Source organism: Callospermophilus lateralis, chromosome 2 (assembly GCF_048772815.1).
Source record: "Callospermophilus lateralis isolate mCalLat2 chromosome 2, mCalLat2.hap1, whole genome shotgun sequence".
Taxonomy (NCBI): domain Eukaryota; kingdom Metazoa; phylum Chordata; class Mammalia; order Rodentia; family Sciuridae; genus Callospermophilus; species Callospermophilus lateralis.
Genome location: NC_135306.1, coordinates 17,375,757 through 17,391,070, shown reverse-complemented (window position 1 = coordinate 17,391,070; position 15,314 = coordinate 17,375,757). Strand labels below are relative to the sequence as shown.

Here is a 15,314-nt window from a genome sequence, read left to right as displayed (position 1 = left end):
TTAGTGTAGCTACTGAGACCTCTTTACTGTACCACAGAGCCAAGCTCAACATAACCATCTGTAGTAGAGGGTCCCCCACGATTCCTAGTACTTTGTAAATGGCATGGTACTGGTGAAAGTTGCCTGTTTCCAAGACCAATTGGATATCAGGGGTAGTTTCTTGGAGTCAAACAAGTTAACTGCAAATGGAGTTCAAACACTTCAGAGTTGGCATCACTGCCATCATATGTGATGGAGTTTGCTAGAAAGTTGCTAATGTTTAGCCCTTAATTGCAACATCCCTGGTAAGGAGCCAGGACTCAAGAGTAGCACAACTAGCCAAACATCATGTGGTCCTTTTAGCACAGGGTGCCCTAGCTAACAATCAGCCCCATCTGCATAATTCTATTGACTCTTGGACCATTGCCAATGATCTGCTCAGCTCTTCCTGCCAATGATAGCAAAAATAGTTCCCAATCCAAGATTGTCTCTTTGGGGACAAGAAGTCTGTGGGTTTTTTTCCTCAATGATACCTAAAATATAAATCAAGGTCAGCTCTGTACATACTAAATCCACACTAAGACATTCCTTGTTCCCTTCAATGTTTCAAACATTTGTGATAGTGACCAAGGCACTCATTTCACTTCTCCACATATATAGTGATGTGGTGGGCTTTTGTAAGGCACTTGATGGACTTTTCACCTTCCTTACCAGTCTCAGGCTTCTGGACCTCATAGAAAGGTCTAATGGCTTACTTAAACAAGTTCAAGTTGAAATCAATGAAATATGGGGCACATTTCAGCCATCAATCAAACATCGGTAGTGAATTGTAATAAAGATTCTGACTCCATCTTTGATATTAGATTGATAAAAGCCTTCAGACCTCACTATTCCTCCTTCCCCTTCAGTCTCACATCTGAGCAAGCTGATAAGAAAGCCTAGGAGCTGCCACCTTTGGTGCCAGAGGAAACTTTAAATCAGGCAAGGCCCAGAGAGCACTCTGGAACAAACTCTAACCTAACCCAAACCCTGCCCCACCACACACACACTATATAGAAACCAACCGAGTCTCCTTTCCCTGTTCTCTGAAGCCACTGTGGACCTATTTGGGAGCTCCCTCTAATGTTCCCAAAAAAATTCATCAGGGGTATGATACATTTTTAATATCCTCTTGATGTATATATAGTATTATTAGTCACAATATCTGAATCAAATATTGGTTGGGGGGCCTATCCTACTACTTAAGAGAGACAGCAGATATTTAGAGTTAAATGTTGAAAATAACTTCATAATATGATAAGTGAAAACAATACAAGTTATCTACTGTGTTAACAGCAAAGGGAGCAATCATGAATAAAGCCACGTTTTGTGAAATGGCATTTCATATTTAAACTTAAAAATAATAAATCAATAAATCTCTCAGGCCTCAGGATATGAAATTTGGAACATTTAATGATTATTTAAAAGTGTCAGAAATAAAGGTAAATGGGGAGTATCATGGTTCAAAGATGGAGAGGGCTTTTCTGTGCATATCACCTCACCTGATCCAGGGTCTAGGGAGAATAAACTTGCACCAATAGGTACACTGGAAAAAAGTCACATAAGAGTGGGGCACATATGCCCTGGACCTTTCATAGAAGGCTAACTTTTAACTAAATAAACCTGCAAGTAATTAAGTAAAACCCCTAAAATCATATAATTTTCTCTTCTGCTCTTGTGACAATGGCCACAGATACATTGATACAGAATTATTATGATACAGAATTATTCATTCCTGCCATTTAATATGTTCTAGAACTATTTTTCAATGCCTATAACATTTTACACAAGTAAAAGCTAGCCAAAACTGAGCAGAAGGTGTAGTCTTTCTGAATGCAATAAAGCATCTAAATAAAATGTCAGAAATGATACTGGTATGATGAGAGAAAACAGCTCCCCAAGGAAATAAAATGCAAAAGAGGAACTTAATTTCTATTCTGGAAGATACCGTCTTCTGTGATTTCAACTCCCTATGCATCTAGGTCCCAAACCAGAATTTTTCAGGTCAGACCTTTTTGTTCCCCCAGCAGTATAGATCTAGGTACCCATTTTGTATGAGCAGTTGTATATCCTTCGGGAACGGATTTAACATTTGTAAAGCTCAACTCAGCTCCACCATCCCTATGCTCCTCCTTTGCTCCATCTAAGGAACACCAGCATCCTCTTACTTAAGGCAGAAAGCTTGGGACCATCTCTAATCATTACTGTCATCTTTCACTTCCCCCTTCCATCATTCAGTCACAAAGTTCTCACCTGCTATAATCATTTCCAAAGGGTCCATTATGATTGAAGGTGTGGTCTTCAGAAGGTGCTGTGGGGAGGTGGTGAAACCTTAGGGAGATGGGGCCAAGTGGAACATCCTTAGGTCACGTTGGGGGGTGGGGGGTCACTGCTTTCTGAAGGCAGTTCTTCTGGGCCACCTTGGTAGTTTTCTCAAGAGGATTGCTATAAAAGCCCAAGTTTGGCCTCACCCAACTCTCTCTGGCTCCTAGTTCAAGGTGTGGCTGCTTGTCCCAATGTGAACTCCCACAATTGCTGAACACTGCCCTCACCAAAGACTAAACCTATGGGGTCTGCCTGATTTTAGACTTTGAACCTCCTAAACTGGGAGCTAAATAAACCTCTTCTTCATATGTTGCCTGTGTCGTGTATTTTGTTTTAGTGATGCAAAGCTGAATAATGCAGCATCATATTAGCAACTTAATATTTTTCACATCAAATTATATTTTGTTCATCCTCATAGCTACTAAATTATAAGCCACTGTTATTTTTCTCCTTGAAACATTGCTGTGGCTTCCTCACTGATCTTGACTCTAACATAGCATCCCACATATATTTTCTCTGATCCCCAGTCTACCTAACACTAGACAAAGTTAAATTTAAAAATGCAAATGCTAGCAATAATACATAAAACCTTTAAATGACCTTTAATTGCATCTACTAAAGTACAAATTCCTTAAATGGTCTACAAATCCTGGAGAGATTTGGTTTCTGCCTATCTTCCTAGATTTGTCTCATTGTTGTTTCTTATCCTCCTGAGACTCTGCTCCATTTACATTTTTTTGTTATATTGTGACTTTCCCATTACCTATCTAATACTCTCCAAGGCTTGAATGAGCTCTATGAAAGCAGAAAAGCATTTAAATTACTACTTCATCCACAGCATCTAACACAGGACCTGAAACAGTGGGCACTAAAATTGTTTTCTGAATAATGCCAGAGTAGATCAGTCAGCTTAGATCATATGTTCATACATACATACACACACATTCATATACACTTTGGGTAATAACTAGCGCCAGCCAGTTTTGTCATTTGCTCCTCCCACCAGCTGCCTCTCTGAATCACAAAGTCTAGCTGCAACAGAAAACAGGCTATGATTGAAAGGTGTGAGGAATAGTTGAGAATCTTCTCAACTATGAACTAATTGACAATCATGTTTGCTTCTGGATTCACCTGACCTTTTTCTTGGTGTAAAGTTACCACTGGAAGAGAAGACTCAAAAATATGCCTTCCAGGGGCTGGGGTTGTAGCTCTGTAGTGGAGTGCTTGCACATGTGAGTCACTGGGTTCAATCCTCAGCACCACATAAAAATGAGTAAACAAAAGAAAGGTATTATGTCCATCTACAACTAAAAAATTTTTTTTAAAATATACTTTCCATTGTGTGGGAGATATATATATCTCAATATAAGCTGTTACAAACACAAAAGAGATAGCTTTGGTCTATTGAATTACTTCTCAATGCACTTCCTTGGTGAGGAAGATGGAAGAGAGAGTCAATTTTATGTCAGGCTGAATCCTGCTACTAATTTATGCTTCCCTTTGAGCAAATGTTTTCTCCCTCCATTCCCTACATCTATATTGATAATTTTATTAAATTAAGGATCTTTCTAGTTGTAAATTTCAATTTTTCTTGTGCCCCAGACCTCAGGGAATTTCTGAGCCAAGATCTCCAAAAGGAACCTTCTATCTCCCTGAGCAGGTGTACAATGGTAGGGAATAGCGAGGACGATGCTGAGGACCACTATTTTATGGAGGACAGCTTTGGGTCTAGGCTGGTATATCAGATGGAGACAACCAAGGCCAGTTCCAACTCAGTGATTTATCAATGGTCAAGCCAATCCTGAAGATCTGGTTCAAAGTCTGTGCTCTAACCCAGAACATGTGTTTCTTGGAATCTGGGTCTAGATCCATGTCGACTTAAATCATGCTGACCTTCCCGTCTTTTGGTCACTCTCCTTGACTTGGTACGTCTTGGTTGCAGTGAGAAGAGAAATGCCTCTTAGTACACTCTCTGAAGTGCCTACCTATGGCTAAGTAGTAGTAAAATGTAAATGATTACAGGATGGGAACTAGAAAAGACAGAACAAAGAGAAGGCAAGAGATACCATCTCCCAGCTCTGTGGCTTTGGATTATATTTTATCCCTACCTAGCCCCAATCTTGGTTCCCTAGGCATAAAGATGCCAATTTTAGAGGGTCGCTTTAGGAATTAGATGAAATTACTTTATATACAAAGATATGAAAAATTGTGCTCTATATGTGTAATAAGAATTGTAATGCATTCCACTGTTGTGTATTTAAAAGAATAAAATCAATTTAAAAAAGAGAGAGAGAGAAGGGAAATTGCATGGTAAAGGAAGGAGACCCTCATTGTTATACAAAATTATATATAAGAGGAAGTGAGGGGAAAGGGGAAAAAAACAAGAGAGAGAAATGAATTACAGTAGATGGGGTAGAGAGAGAAGATGGGAGGAGAGGGGAGGGGAGGGGAGGGGGGATAGTAGAGGATAGGAAGGGCAGCAGAATACAACAGACTAGTATGGCAGTATGTAAAAAGTGGATGTGGAACTGATGTGAATCTGCAATATGTATACGGGGTAAAAATGGGAGTTCATAATCTGCTTAAATCAAATGTATGAAATATGATATGTCAAGAGCTTTGTAATGTTTTGAACAACTAATAATAAAAAAAAGAATAAAAAAATAAGAAATAGAAAAGCAAAAAAAAAAAAAAGAGAGAGATGTGGGGATTGAAGGGAGAGAGCAATGTACACTGAAAAAAAAAAAGAATGAGATGAAATTTTATATGTGAAGTGCCAATATACCTCCTGGAATATAGCTCTTGGCACAGGGCATCTGAACTGGAATTTGTAGACCATTTAAGGAATTTGTACTTTAGTAGAAGCAATTAATCGTTTAAAGGTTTTACGTATTATTTGCACCTCTGCTCCCCATCTGTCATCATGGGGAGGTGCAAAGCACATGGACTATGGGGCCGGACAGTCCTAGAATGGAATCCTGCCTCTGCCTATTATCAGAAACATGGCCTTAAGAAAATGAGTTTCCTTTTTGGAAGACAGAGCTTAGTCTAGGCTTTATAGGGTTACAGAGATGATATGTGATTAATTGACCCCTCACAGGAACTCAAACATGTGAGTCATCGTTGCCCTTTCCTCTGTCACCTCCTACACACACACACACACACACACACACACAGAACATACCCTACCTATTCTTCTTAAACATATAAACTTGGTATTCAGCTGCACAAACATACTCCCTGGGCCTTGCTGCTGGGCTCCAGATTATGCTATCCGATAATATTACTTTCTATTCCCACTTCCAGGTTCTGGCAGGGCAAATTCAAAAATGGGCAGATTAGACTGGGATGTGTGGCCAGTGGAGGACTAATGGAAAAAATACTAATATGAATAGTGATCATCATTGGTTTAATTATGTCTCACAGTGATAATAAATAATAATAATAATAATAACTAGCATTTCCTGAGCATTTATTATATGCCAGGAGCAGGGATAATGACTCTGGAAACATTGTTTCCTGCCATGGATTGAATGTGAGGTGTCCCCCAAAGCTCATGTGTGAGGCAATGCAAAAAGTTTTAGAGGAGAAATGATTGGCTTATAAAGCCTAATTCAATCAGTGAATTAATCCCCTGAAAGGGATTAACTGAGTGGTAACTGAAGACAGGTACAGTGTGGTTGGATGAGGTGGGTTCTGGAATCATGGCCTTGGGGTATAAATTTTATATCTGGTGAGCTGGAGTGTCTCTCTCTCTGCTTCCTGGTCATTATTCGAGACACTTCCCTCTGCCACACTTTTCCATCATGATGTTCAGCCTCACCTTGAGGCCCAAGGAATAGAAACAGCTGTCTATGGATTAAGACCTTTGAAACTGTGAGTCCCAAATAAACTTTTCTCCTCTACAATTTTTTTGGTTGAGTCTTTGGTCACAGAAGCAAAAAACTGACTAAAACATTCCCTTTAATTCTCCTAACAGTACTGCAAAAGAAGCATTTATGCTAATTTTAATGATAAAGAAATTGAGACTCAGAGAATCAAAATGGCTTGACCCAAGTCACACCTCTGGCAAATGGGACAAATGTCTCACAAACAACTTGATGTGTGTTGTTACTGATTGAGACTTAGGCCTTTAGTAAGGAGAGGGCACAAATGAGTACCAGTGACTCACTTGTGTTGAGCTCCTACAACAGACCAGTTAATCCAGCACAGGAGCTCGTGTTGTCTTCATAGCAACCTGTGAGGTCCTGAGGCTTTTACCAGCTGTTCCTCTGTACTTCCTGGACTGGGCCATTGTTTTTACTTAATTTGCATCTGGAGATTCAACCTTTCCTGTTTGTAACATTTCTCAGCAATGCACAGAGGCAATGGAAGTTTCTCTAATGATCTAGGAAACTTAGGCATGGGGACATTCAAAGTTCTATCAGAGAAGCCAGTAGCATTCCTCTGGACAACATGAGGGGATCTAGGTGCTACTGTTCCTAATTGGTTGAAGACTTCTCTGCATTCCTCAAGGGTGCCAGGCCTCCCTCCACATCCAGTTTTACATCTGAGACACCTTTGCCTGGAATGTCCTTCCTCTCCACCTCCCTCAAAGGCCAATGCCCACTTACTCTCTAGGGCTCTGCTTAGACATCTTTTCCTCCAGGCCATCTTAGCCACCCTAGATGGGCCAGGGGTCTGTGTCTCAGCCTTGCCCCTTCCTTTATCACCCACCATGTACGTAAGCACACCTTACTCTTTATTTGGTCACCACATTAGTAAAAGGATCCTTCTTAGGATCTGTGCCTGGGTTTTCCCATTTGAGCTTTTAAAGAGCAGGGACCCTGTCTTGCTTACTTGTCACTTAGCACTTCATACAGGGCCTGGCAGATATTAGGGGCTCAAAGCGCCACGACGGAATGATGGGGCAGTGAGAAAGTACCAAGAAATGCCACAAAGGGTGGAGGAAGAAAGGAAAGTGCCCTTGTGGTGGCATCTCAGAGGACTGCTGAGGAGGGAGGGCACTCTCGGGTTGGCTGAACCTACTGCGAGTGACCTGGGGAGGAGCAAACCTTCAATGTGTGTGTCTGTCTCTCTAGACCACTTTGCTCTCATGAAGGGGCTGAAGTCAGAGAGGCACCAAAAGCTGCACACTCACGTCCAGGGAAATCCCGCATTCTTAGTGCAAGACCTCCTGACAGAGAAGCATCCTACCTAAACCCTGCTCCCCGGTCCCTACACCTCATGCCTGAGACTGGAACTGGGTCAAGCAAAAGAGTATGTTTTGGCTCCAGTTTGAAGGAAATCAGGGTAACTAGTTTTCAAGTGTCGTCTCTTTTTGTTTTCCTTAAGGAGAAAGACAATGGGAACAGTCTTCAGTGTTTCAGGTGATGATGGTGATGATGATGATGATGATGATGAGTGTGTGTGTGTGTGTACACGTGTGCATGCTCTGTGCATGCATGCACATACACATGCATGTGCACAGACATGCACATATATCTCCTAAATAAGAAAACAGGCAGTCTGCCAACCAATGACTATCATCTGTGAGTGTGTGGTGGGGTAGGGGCAGAGGGGCTGGCAGTTGGGAGTCTGAATTTGTTCAAGTGTTTAGGAGGGTGAAGACAAAAATTACTTCTAGCTGTTATACTAAATTTCTTCCTTCTCAACTGCAATTTCTAATATTACAGAAACTGTCCTCAACTTTACCATCTGTAGAATAGCAACAAATAACCTAGACAGGAATAGAAAACATTTTACATATGACTCATCCCTTCTTATTCTCATCCCCATGACAGTCATCACTAAGCAATCGCACCATCCTTTTCCACAGCCTGGCCCTGGCTCAGAACATCTTTCAATGCAGACCTCTGGGTAATCACTACCATTTGCTCATAATGGTACAAAGAGAAGTGCACACCTGGCTTGGTGATTGTTGAGGCCTCTTCCAGCTCTGGCTTAGGGTTTGGTTTTACCTCATAATGCTTCCTCTGAGCTAAGATTTGGAAGCAAGCTGTGCAGAGGGGTATTGGTGAGTAAAGAGAATATTTCCACACCTGCCCAAGCTGTGATCTAAACTCCGAGTGTTAGCTTTCTTCACTTCTTTTAACTATGATAAGAGAAACAGAACAAGAGAGCAAATGGTTCCCTTGAGTTTGATGCCAATATCTAAAAAGTTCTCTGAGGCCACTGTGGTTTAGTTGGATGAACACCGACTTCATGATTAAAGCAGCCTGGGTTCAAATCCCTACTCTGCCAAGTTCCCTGGTGTGAACTCCGACAAGTCACCTCACCCTTCTGAGTCTTAGTTTCCTCAAGTGTGAAATGCAGATGCCAACACCCACCTTGCAGACTTGTTGTAAGGAGTAAATTGGATGAGATAATGTACACGAAAGTGCTTTGTGAGATGTGCTGCACCGAGCACATGCGAAGGATTATTATTCTTGGTGCGCACCAATAGGAAAAAGACTAGGGTGTTCCGTTCCAGATGGACTCAATCTAAACCGGGGAACAAATGCTTTTTTTGGTAATTTCATCTTGTGGAAATGGCAATCTCATGGGCCTATTTGTGTTTAATGAACCACATCCTGTATCGTCTTTTTGCATGGTTCTGAGAAGAAATAAGTTGGCTCTCTCCTCTGGCATGCTGCAGACTACAAAGTGTCCAGCTTGTATTTAACCTCCTCCAGTCTCCCTGTTTTCTCCAAGAAAAAGCTTACCCCAGAGCTAGACTGATCCTACAATTAGCTACCCACGAGCTAAAGTGAAAGGGGAAAGGAAAGGGAATGCATTCAACTCCCACCACCAGGCTGATCCCCAGGACTGTGTCCAGGTTGAGATTTTTAACCCTACATGTTGCAGTTAAGGAATCTGAGGCTCAGAGATGACTGTCTTAAGGTCATGCAACAAGGACATGGAGAGGCCAGGCTTATCGAGTCTAAAGTCAGGCCTCTCAGATCTTCATCAAAGTGCTTCTATACATGAGTAACCTTTATCAGTCTTTAAGTCAGAGAATGCTCCAGGGCTACAAAAAAAGCTATGAAAACTTTCAGTGCTCAATAAAACACAAATGCTGACATATAACATTTTATCTACAATAGTAAGACATGCGTGACCCTTCCAGGTGCATTCATTCATTCAATAAATATTACTACAGGGAATCTACATGCCAGGCACGAGCTAAGGATGATGATATAATGGTGAGACAAGAAGAATGGTCCCTGTCTTCATGAAGCTTCTAGTGAGGTAACAGAGATACACTCGAACTAATGAATGAATGAATGACACAAGGTTATGTGCAACACAGGCCAAGTTGTAGGACTGCAACTATCCCTTGTTCTAAAATCTGAAAGAAGGTTGGTACAACTGAAAAGCAGATAGCAGGGGGCACAGGAGGCTGAAGAGGTTGGGTAGGGACCAGTCAGACCTGACCGGGCCTTGAAGCCATAGGAAGGAATTTGGAAATTATCTTCAGGGCAGTGTCAAGGCACCCAGGCATGGTGACAGGCACTAAGGAAGAGCGCAGAAAGGTTCTCCATTTCAGACACAGTCTTCACAGTTAATCTGATGTGGCCACTTGACTGGGCTATGGAAGCTCAGATATTTGTTCAAATATTCTCCCAGGTGTGTCTGTGAGGGTGATTTTGGGTGAGATTAACATTTAAATGTAATCTCTGACTATGTAAGGCAGATTGCCCCTCCTTTATGAGGGTGGGCTTCCTACAGTTAAGTTTGAAGGCCCGAGCAGGACAATGAGGCTGACCCCTCCCACATGAAGAGGAATTCCTCCTTCCCGGCCTCTTGGGCTGGGAGAGTGCTCTTCCATGGCCTTCACACTCCAACTGAAACATCAGCTCTTCTGGAACCTCAGGCCTGCCAGGCTTCAGACTGCAACTGGCCAGGTCTTCTGGTTCTCAGGCCTTTGAACTCAAGACCTGAACTATGCTGTCAGTTCTCCTGGGCCTCCAACTTGTCTTTGATAGATCGTGGGACTTCTCAGACTTCATAATTGTGTAAGCAATTTATTATTATAAGTCTACACCTATACTGATTTACCTATTTCTCTCACTATTTCTGTGGGGCCCTAATACATGTCTTCAGAGCTGCTGTGTCCTTTGGATTGATGAGGACCATGAATGCTTCAGGAAGAACAGGTAGGGAGCTAACAGTGGAGTCCCCAGAAGCTGTGATGGTGACTTGGGATGTGGTGGCAGCCATGCGATGGAAAGAAGTGGGCAAATTCCAAAGGTATTTGGGCATTCCAACTGACTTGGGATGGAAATGGGGGGGAGTCAGAGAGAGGGAGGGTCTGAGAAGGATCTGAGGTTTCTGGTTCTGCTCTAGACAGACAATGGTGCTTTCACTGGGACATTAGAAAAGTGTTAGGCTGTGCGGGGTGGAGTTCGGGCAGGCAGGGGAGATGGTGGGATGACAAATGTCAGAGAACAGCTGGAAACTGGAGGTATAGAGGTCAGCTCTACAGGGGTGGCAATAGAGCATGATGGATTCTCACAGGGACAGCCCAGGAAGAGGGCCCTCTAGGACAGGCTTCCTGTAGATCAGCATTTACTGGATCCATAGAGGAGGATGAGCTTGCAGAAGAGACAGGCAGCAAAGGAGGGAGGTGGGAACCCAGGGAGCCTTGGTTCCACAGAAGTACAGAAGTGTCTAAGGCTAGAAGGGAGGCCACTCTCAAATGCTACCAAAAGGTCAAGCAAGATGGGAAGTAAAAACTGCCCCCAGGTTATTAAATCACTGGGGAAGTCAAGGAGCACCCTGCAGGTCTCAGATCCTGAGAACAAGTCCTTTCATGTCAGTTGCTGTCTTTGAAGCAAGTTCCCCCAGGGAAAGCTCCAGAGAGTACCCAGGCTCACATCTGCCCCTTGGCCACACCTGTCTGCACAAGAGGAGGTGACATTTGACAACATCTCTCCTTTCTTCTCTCCACACTACAACCCCCTAATCTGTCTTTCAAACAGCCAAAAACTCCTTTAAAAAAGCAGTCTAAGAATGTTTCACCTGACATTCAAAAGTGCATTGTAATTCAAATGGAAATGCAAAAACACATTCCCTCTCGGACAGTCTTGGAAAATTATGATAGAGATAAAACCCCTTTTAAAAGTGATGACAGGTATTTAACTGGGGGACATCTCTTTATCATGGATCCTCCCAATCAAAACTGAAGAGCAGTGCAAGCTTCACATGGAGAATGCCCTTTCCCAGGCCTGGCATGCTGTGCACTTGGAAAAGGAATGTTAACTGTGTAAATTCCTGCGCTTCTAGACTGTCTTTATCTCTCCATTACTCTTTCTGGGTTCTGATTTGCCTTTGTGTATCTCTCTCTATTTTTCATCTCTTCTTCACTCTCCTTGCCTGTCTCAGCCAGCCCCCCCCCCCCCGACACACACACACTATTCCTTCACATACACACACCTGTCACCTTACGGAGTCATTTTCTCCATGAAATAAGAGGCAACTAAACATTAAGAAACCTAATCATCTGATCATTTATGTACCCATCACTCTCCTCCCCAAGTAGAAAACTAAAGATGGCCAAAATCACAGATCCCTTTCAATACTTCTTGAGTCCAACTCCACAGTTCTCTCACTTCACAAGTGTAGTTAAATTCTCTGAGGCCTTCCTCACCCACCATGATTTAAAGCTCTTATATCAAGGTCACAGCTAGGCAGAGTATGATATTATCAAGCCAAAGCACAAAAAGGAGTCTGAATCAGGAGAAAGGTAACTTTCCAAAATATAGAACTATCAAGAGCCTAACAGCATACGGTGCAAGTCTTACCCTGGGGCAGGACGCTGGGAACTTCACGTGGTGCTTGGGGAGTGTCTTGGCAGGCTGAACAGCCTCCACGCTCCTCAGGGCTGGGACCTGGAGCATCCAGGGATGACTTCAGCCACTCTGCCTGCCTCCTGAGGCCCACGCTCTCCTGGATTAGGTCAGCTTCCACTTTATTGAGCTATCCAGTGCTCCAGTCCCCCCAGGACTAGTGGAAAGCCCAGGGTCTCCACCTAATAATAGAAAACTCCTCCTGCTTGCTTGAATCTTTCTAGTTATTCCCGGCATGCCTGAGATGCCCTATGGAATGAGCATCAGAAACCAGACGTCTATATTCTAACTTTTAATTTTTCTCTATTACAGAGAAGGAAATTCACAGATTATGGACCACCATACCCCCTTCTGTATCCAGAACAGATACCACAATGGATCTGAGCTCTTTCTCAAGGATCCAAATGACCTCCACCCAGTGGTCTAGACAAGCCACTCTTCAGTGAAAGCTCAGGCCAAAACATGATAAGGACTAGGTGTCCTACTGTGTATCAGCTCCTTCCCTCTTCCCAGTTGTCTACCAATGCGTTTTAAGAACCTGTAAGGTAAATGACGACCTGCTGAGAGAATGAAGTAGGCTGGTGATGAACGACTCGGTAGGTAAGATGTAAGAGCCTACATCTTACCTACTGAGAAGCCCAGCACCCACCAGGTGCACAGAGAGGAAATACTTGAGAAATGCTCAGTGAACCAAAGAACAAATGAATGATAAATATGAATTCTTCTTTCTCCTATAGAATGCACACTTAGAAGCCCTTAAGGGAATGAGAGGAAAATCTCTCATGGGACATACTTTAATCAGGCACATTCACCCATTTCCCTCGGCTTTCCAGTAGTTTCCATTGGCTCTCTCTGCATCATAATAGCAGCCAGGGGCCCATCATTAGTAAATCTGGAAATCTGGGACATTTGTTCCCAGTATTGAGGGATGCTGGGTCTATGGGGAAGGAAGCTCTGGGCTTGGGTTGGGATCCAACCTCCATCTCCCTCATTGATGAACCTGATGACAAGGAAAGCCCCTTCTCTTCTCTGAGCCCCAGGTCTCCCCTCTACGAAGGAAGTATATTACTTACATATAAAAATATGTCATGAGAAAACCCTTTATTCTGAAAATTAAAATGTACTAATAAAAAAATTTTCAAAAAAATGAAGGCATAAGCACTCTTGCCCTCTTTGATGTGGGGGCAGATGGAAGAATCACAGGAAGGCCATCTTTCAACTGTAGAAGGCCAAACAGATCTCTAAGATGATTTTCCATGCCCTATTTGGCCTGTTTTCCCCAGACCAACTCTTCCAAGGTTAGTGCTTCCAGTCAAAGAGAAACTACTGTTTAAGGTTCAGATTTCATGGATTTTAAAGAGACTTAGCATCCTTCTACCCCCCACTGTCTACTGAGTCGAAAAGACATTTGCAGAGACTGTCCCTTCCAGAGGCATATATAATTCACAGGGAGAAGAGAGGGCTGGGGTCATACATTATTAGAAAGGGCTGGGTCCAGAGCTAGGATCCTCAGCCAACGCTCATGATTTTTCTTTTAAGCTACCATTTTTCACACACCTACTCTGGGTCAGGCATTTTATCTGTGTCATCTCAGTTCATTCTCCCAAAAGCCATGCAAAGGAATTATCATTCCTCATTTCACACACGAGGAACATGAAATTAGAAGCTACTTTGCCCAAAGGTCATCTGGCAGGTATGGAAGAAGGGGGCTCAGACGTGAACCCCCAGCTGCCCCAGTTTGGCACCTCACTCCACTCTTCTTCCCAAAGCTCCAGAATTACCAGCTCCAACCTCACATTTCATCCTGGTCTGGGGTCCACTGTTTAGCAGATGTTTATGACACATAACTGATGAGTTGGGAGAGGAGGTACACTGATTGTCTCTGAGTCCAAAGGGTTCTTCCAGTTCTGCATTTCTCACCTCCTCACTTCCTAGCATCACTCTCAACAACAAAAAATAAAGACGAGTGCCTGATGTACCATCTAGGTGCTCATCACAGGTGAAGATGGAGAGGACAATGGTCAAGGTGGTTTTGAGGTATCCTTATACGCCTCTTGGGATTAATTACAGATCATGGAAGGAATAAAGGTGCTTTTGCAGTCTAGTAGACCAGAGAGGGAAAGCCACAACACCATGTGAACCCAGAACGTTTATGGCAAAGCCAGGCCATGAAGGAGGACCTCCAGCTACCATTTCAGCATTCTTCCCACTCCCTCTCCCATCTTACTTGTGACAATTCCATCTAGCCACTATATAAGAAATGGAATTTTCTAGAATGAGAAAGTCTAAGCCCTGGAAACAACCAAGGATGGAGATGGAGTGAAATTTAGCATAGAGAGTGTCCCAGGCCCTTCATGTTTGGCATGAAGCAAATTAGCTCCGTGGCCACTGTGAGCGAAGGTTTTTATAAACATAACCTAATTGTATTACTTCGAAGTCCTGAAGCTTATTGCCCTGCTTAATGATGTGTCACATTATTTATAGGGTAGCGCAATGAGACTTCTATTGATTTAATGCACTTCCTTAAAGACTGTCATTGTCACAGCCATAAAACCGAGCTATTCCCAGACAACTCAATTATGTCCCCTTGCCTATAAACCACCCGTGCCCCACACAGTTGCACACGGGCAGCAAGCAAGAGAGCAAGCTTGACTGGGGATGTGAAGCCCCCAAGGCGAAAGGGAAGGTTCTGGAGATGGCAAAGACAGGTGGACAAGGGCTTCATCCATTCAGGAATGTACAGAAGCCAAGAAGCTGTATAAAGGGGTCTGAATATCCTCCTGGGCAGATGAGTGGAATAGTGTGATTTGAAGTAAGTTTCCTGCTTTCTTACAGCCTTAATTTCCCCCATGCAAAACTGGAGTGCTGAACCCACTGGGACCTTTAAGGTCCCTTTAGTGCTCATATTCTGTGGTTTTGTGAGTTGAGACTGATTTAGTTCTTGGAAACAGGGTGGCTGATCCCCATGCAGAAGACGCAAGCATGAGGGTGTAGCATCGCTCCTCATTGTTTCCAATTAGCTGGTGCTAACAGTACTAATTACAACATGAAGCACTTCAGTATAGTCAGAAGAGGGAAAGGACCAGGGCTTCTGCAGCCAGCACGGGGGTTCTGGCACTGCCCCTACTTATTAGCTCTGCG

At 43.2% G+C, this 15,314-nt stretch overlaps 1 protein-coding gene across 3 annotated transcripts in view; it reads right to left on the bottom strand.

The window, feature by feature from the left end:
* The window catches only part of Astn2 (astrotactin 2), an 847,605-nt gene that overhangs the window by 218,126 nt on the left and 614,165 nt on the right, over positions 1–15,314 (bottom strand). The window lies entirely within an intron of this gene.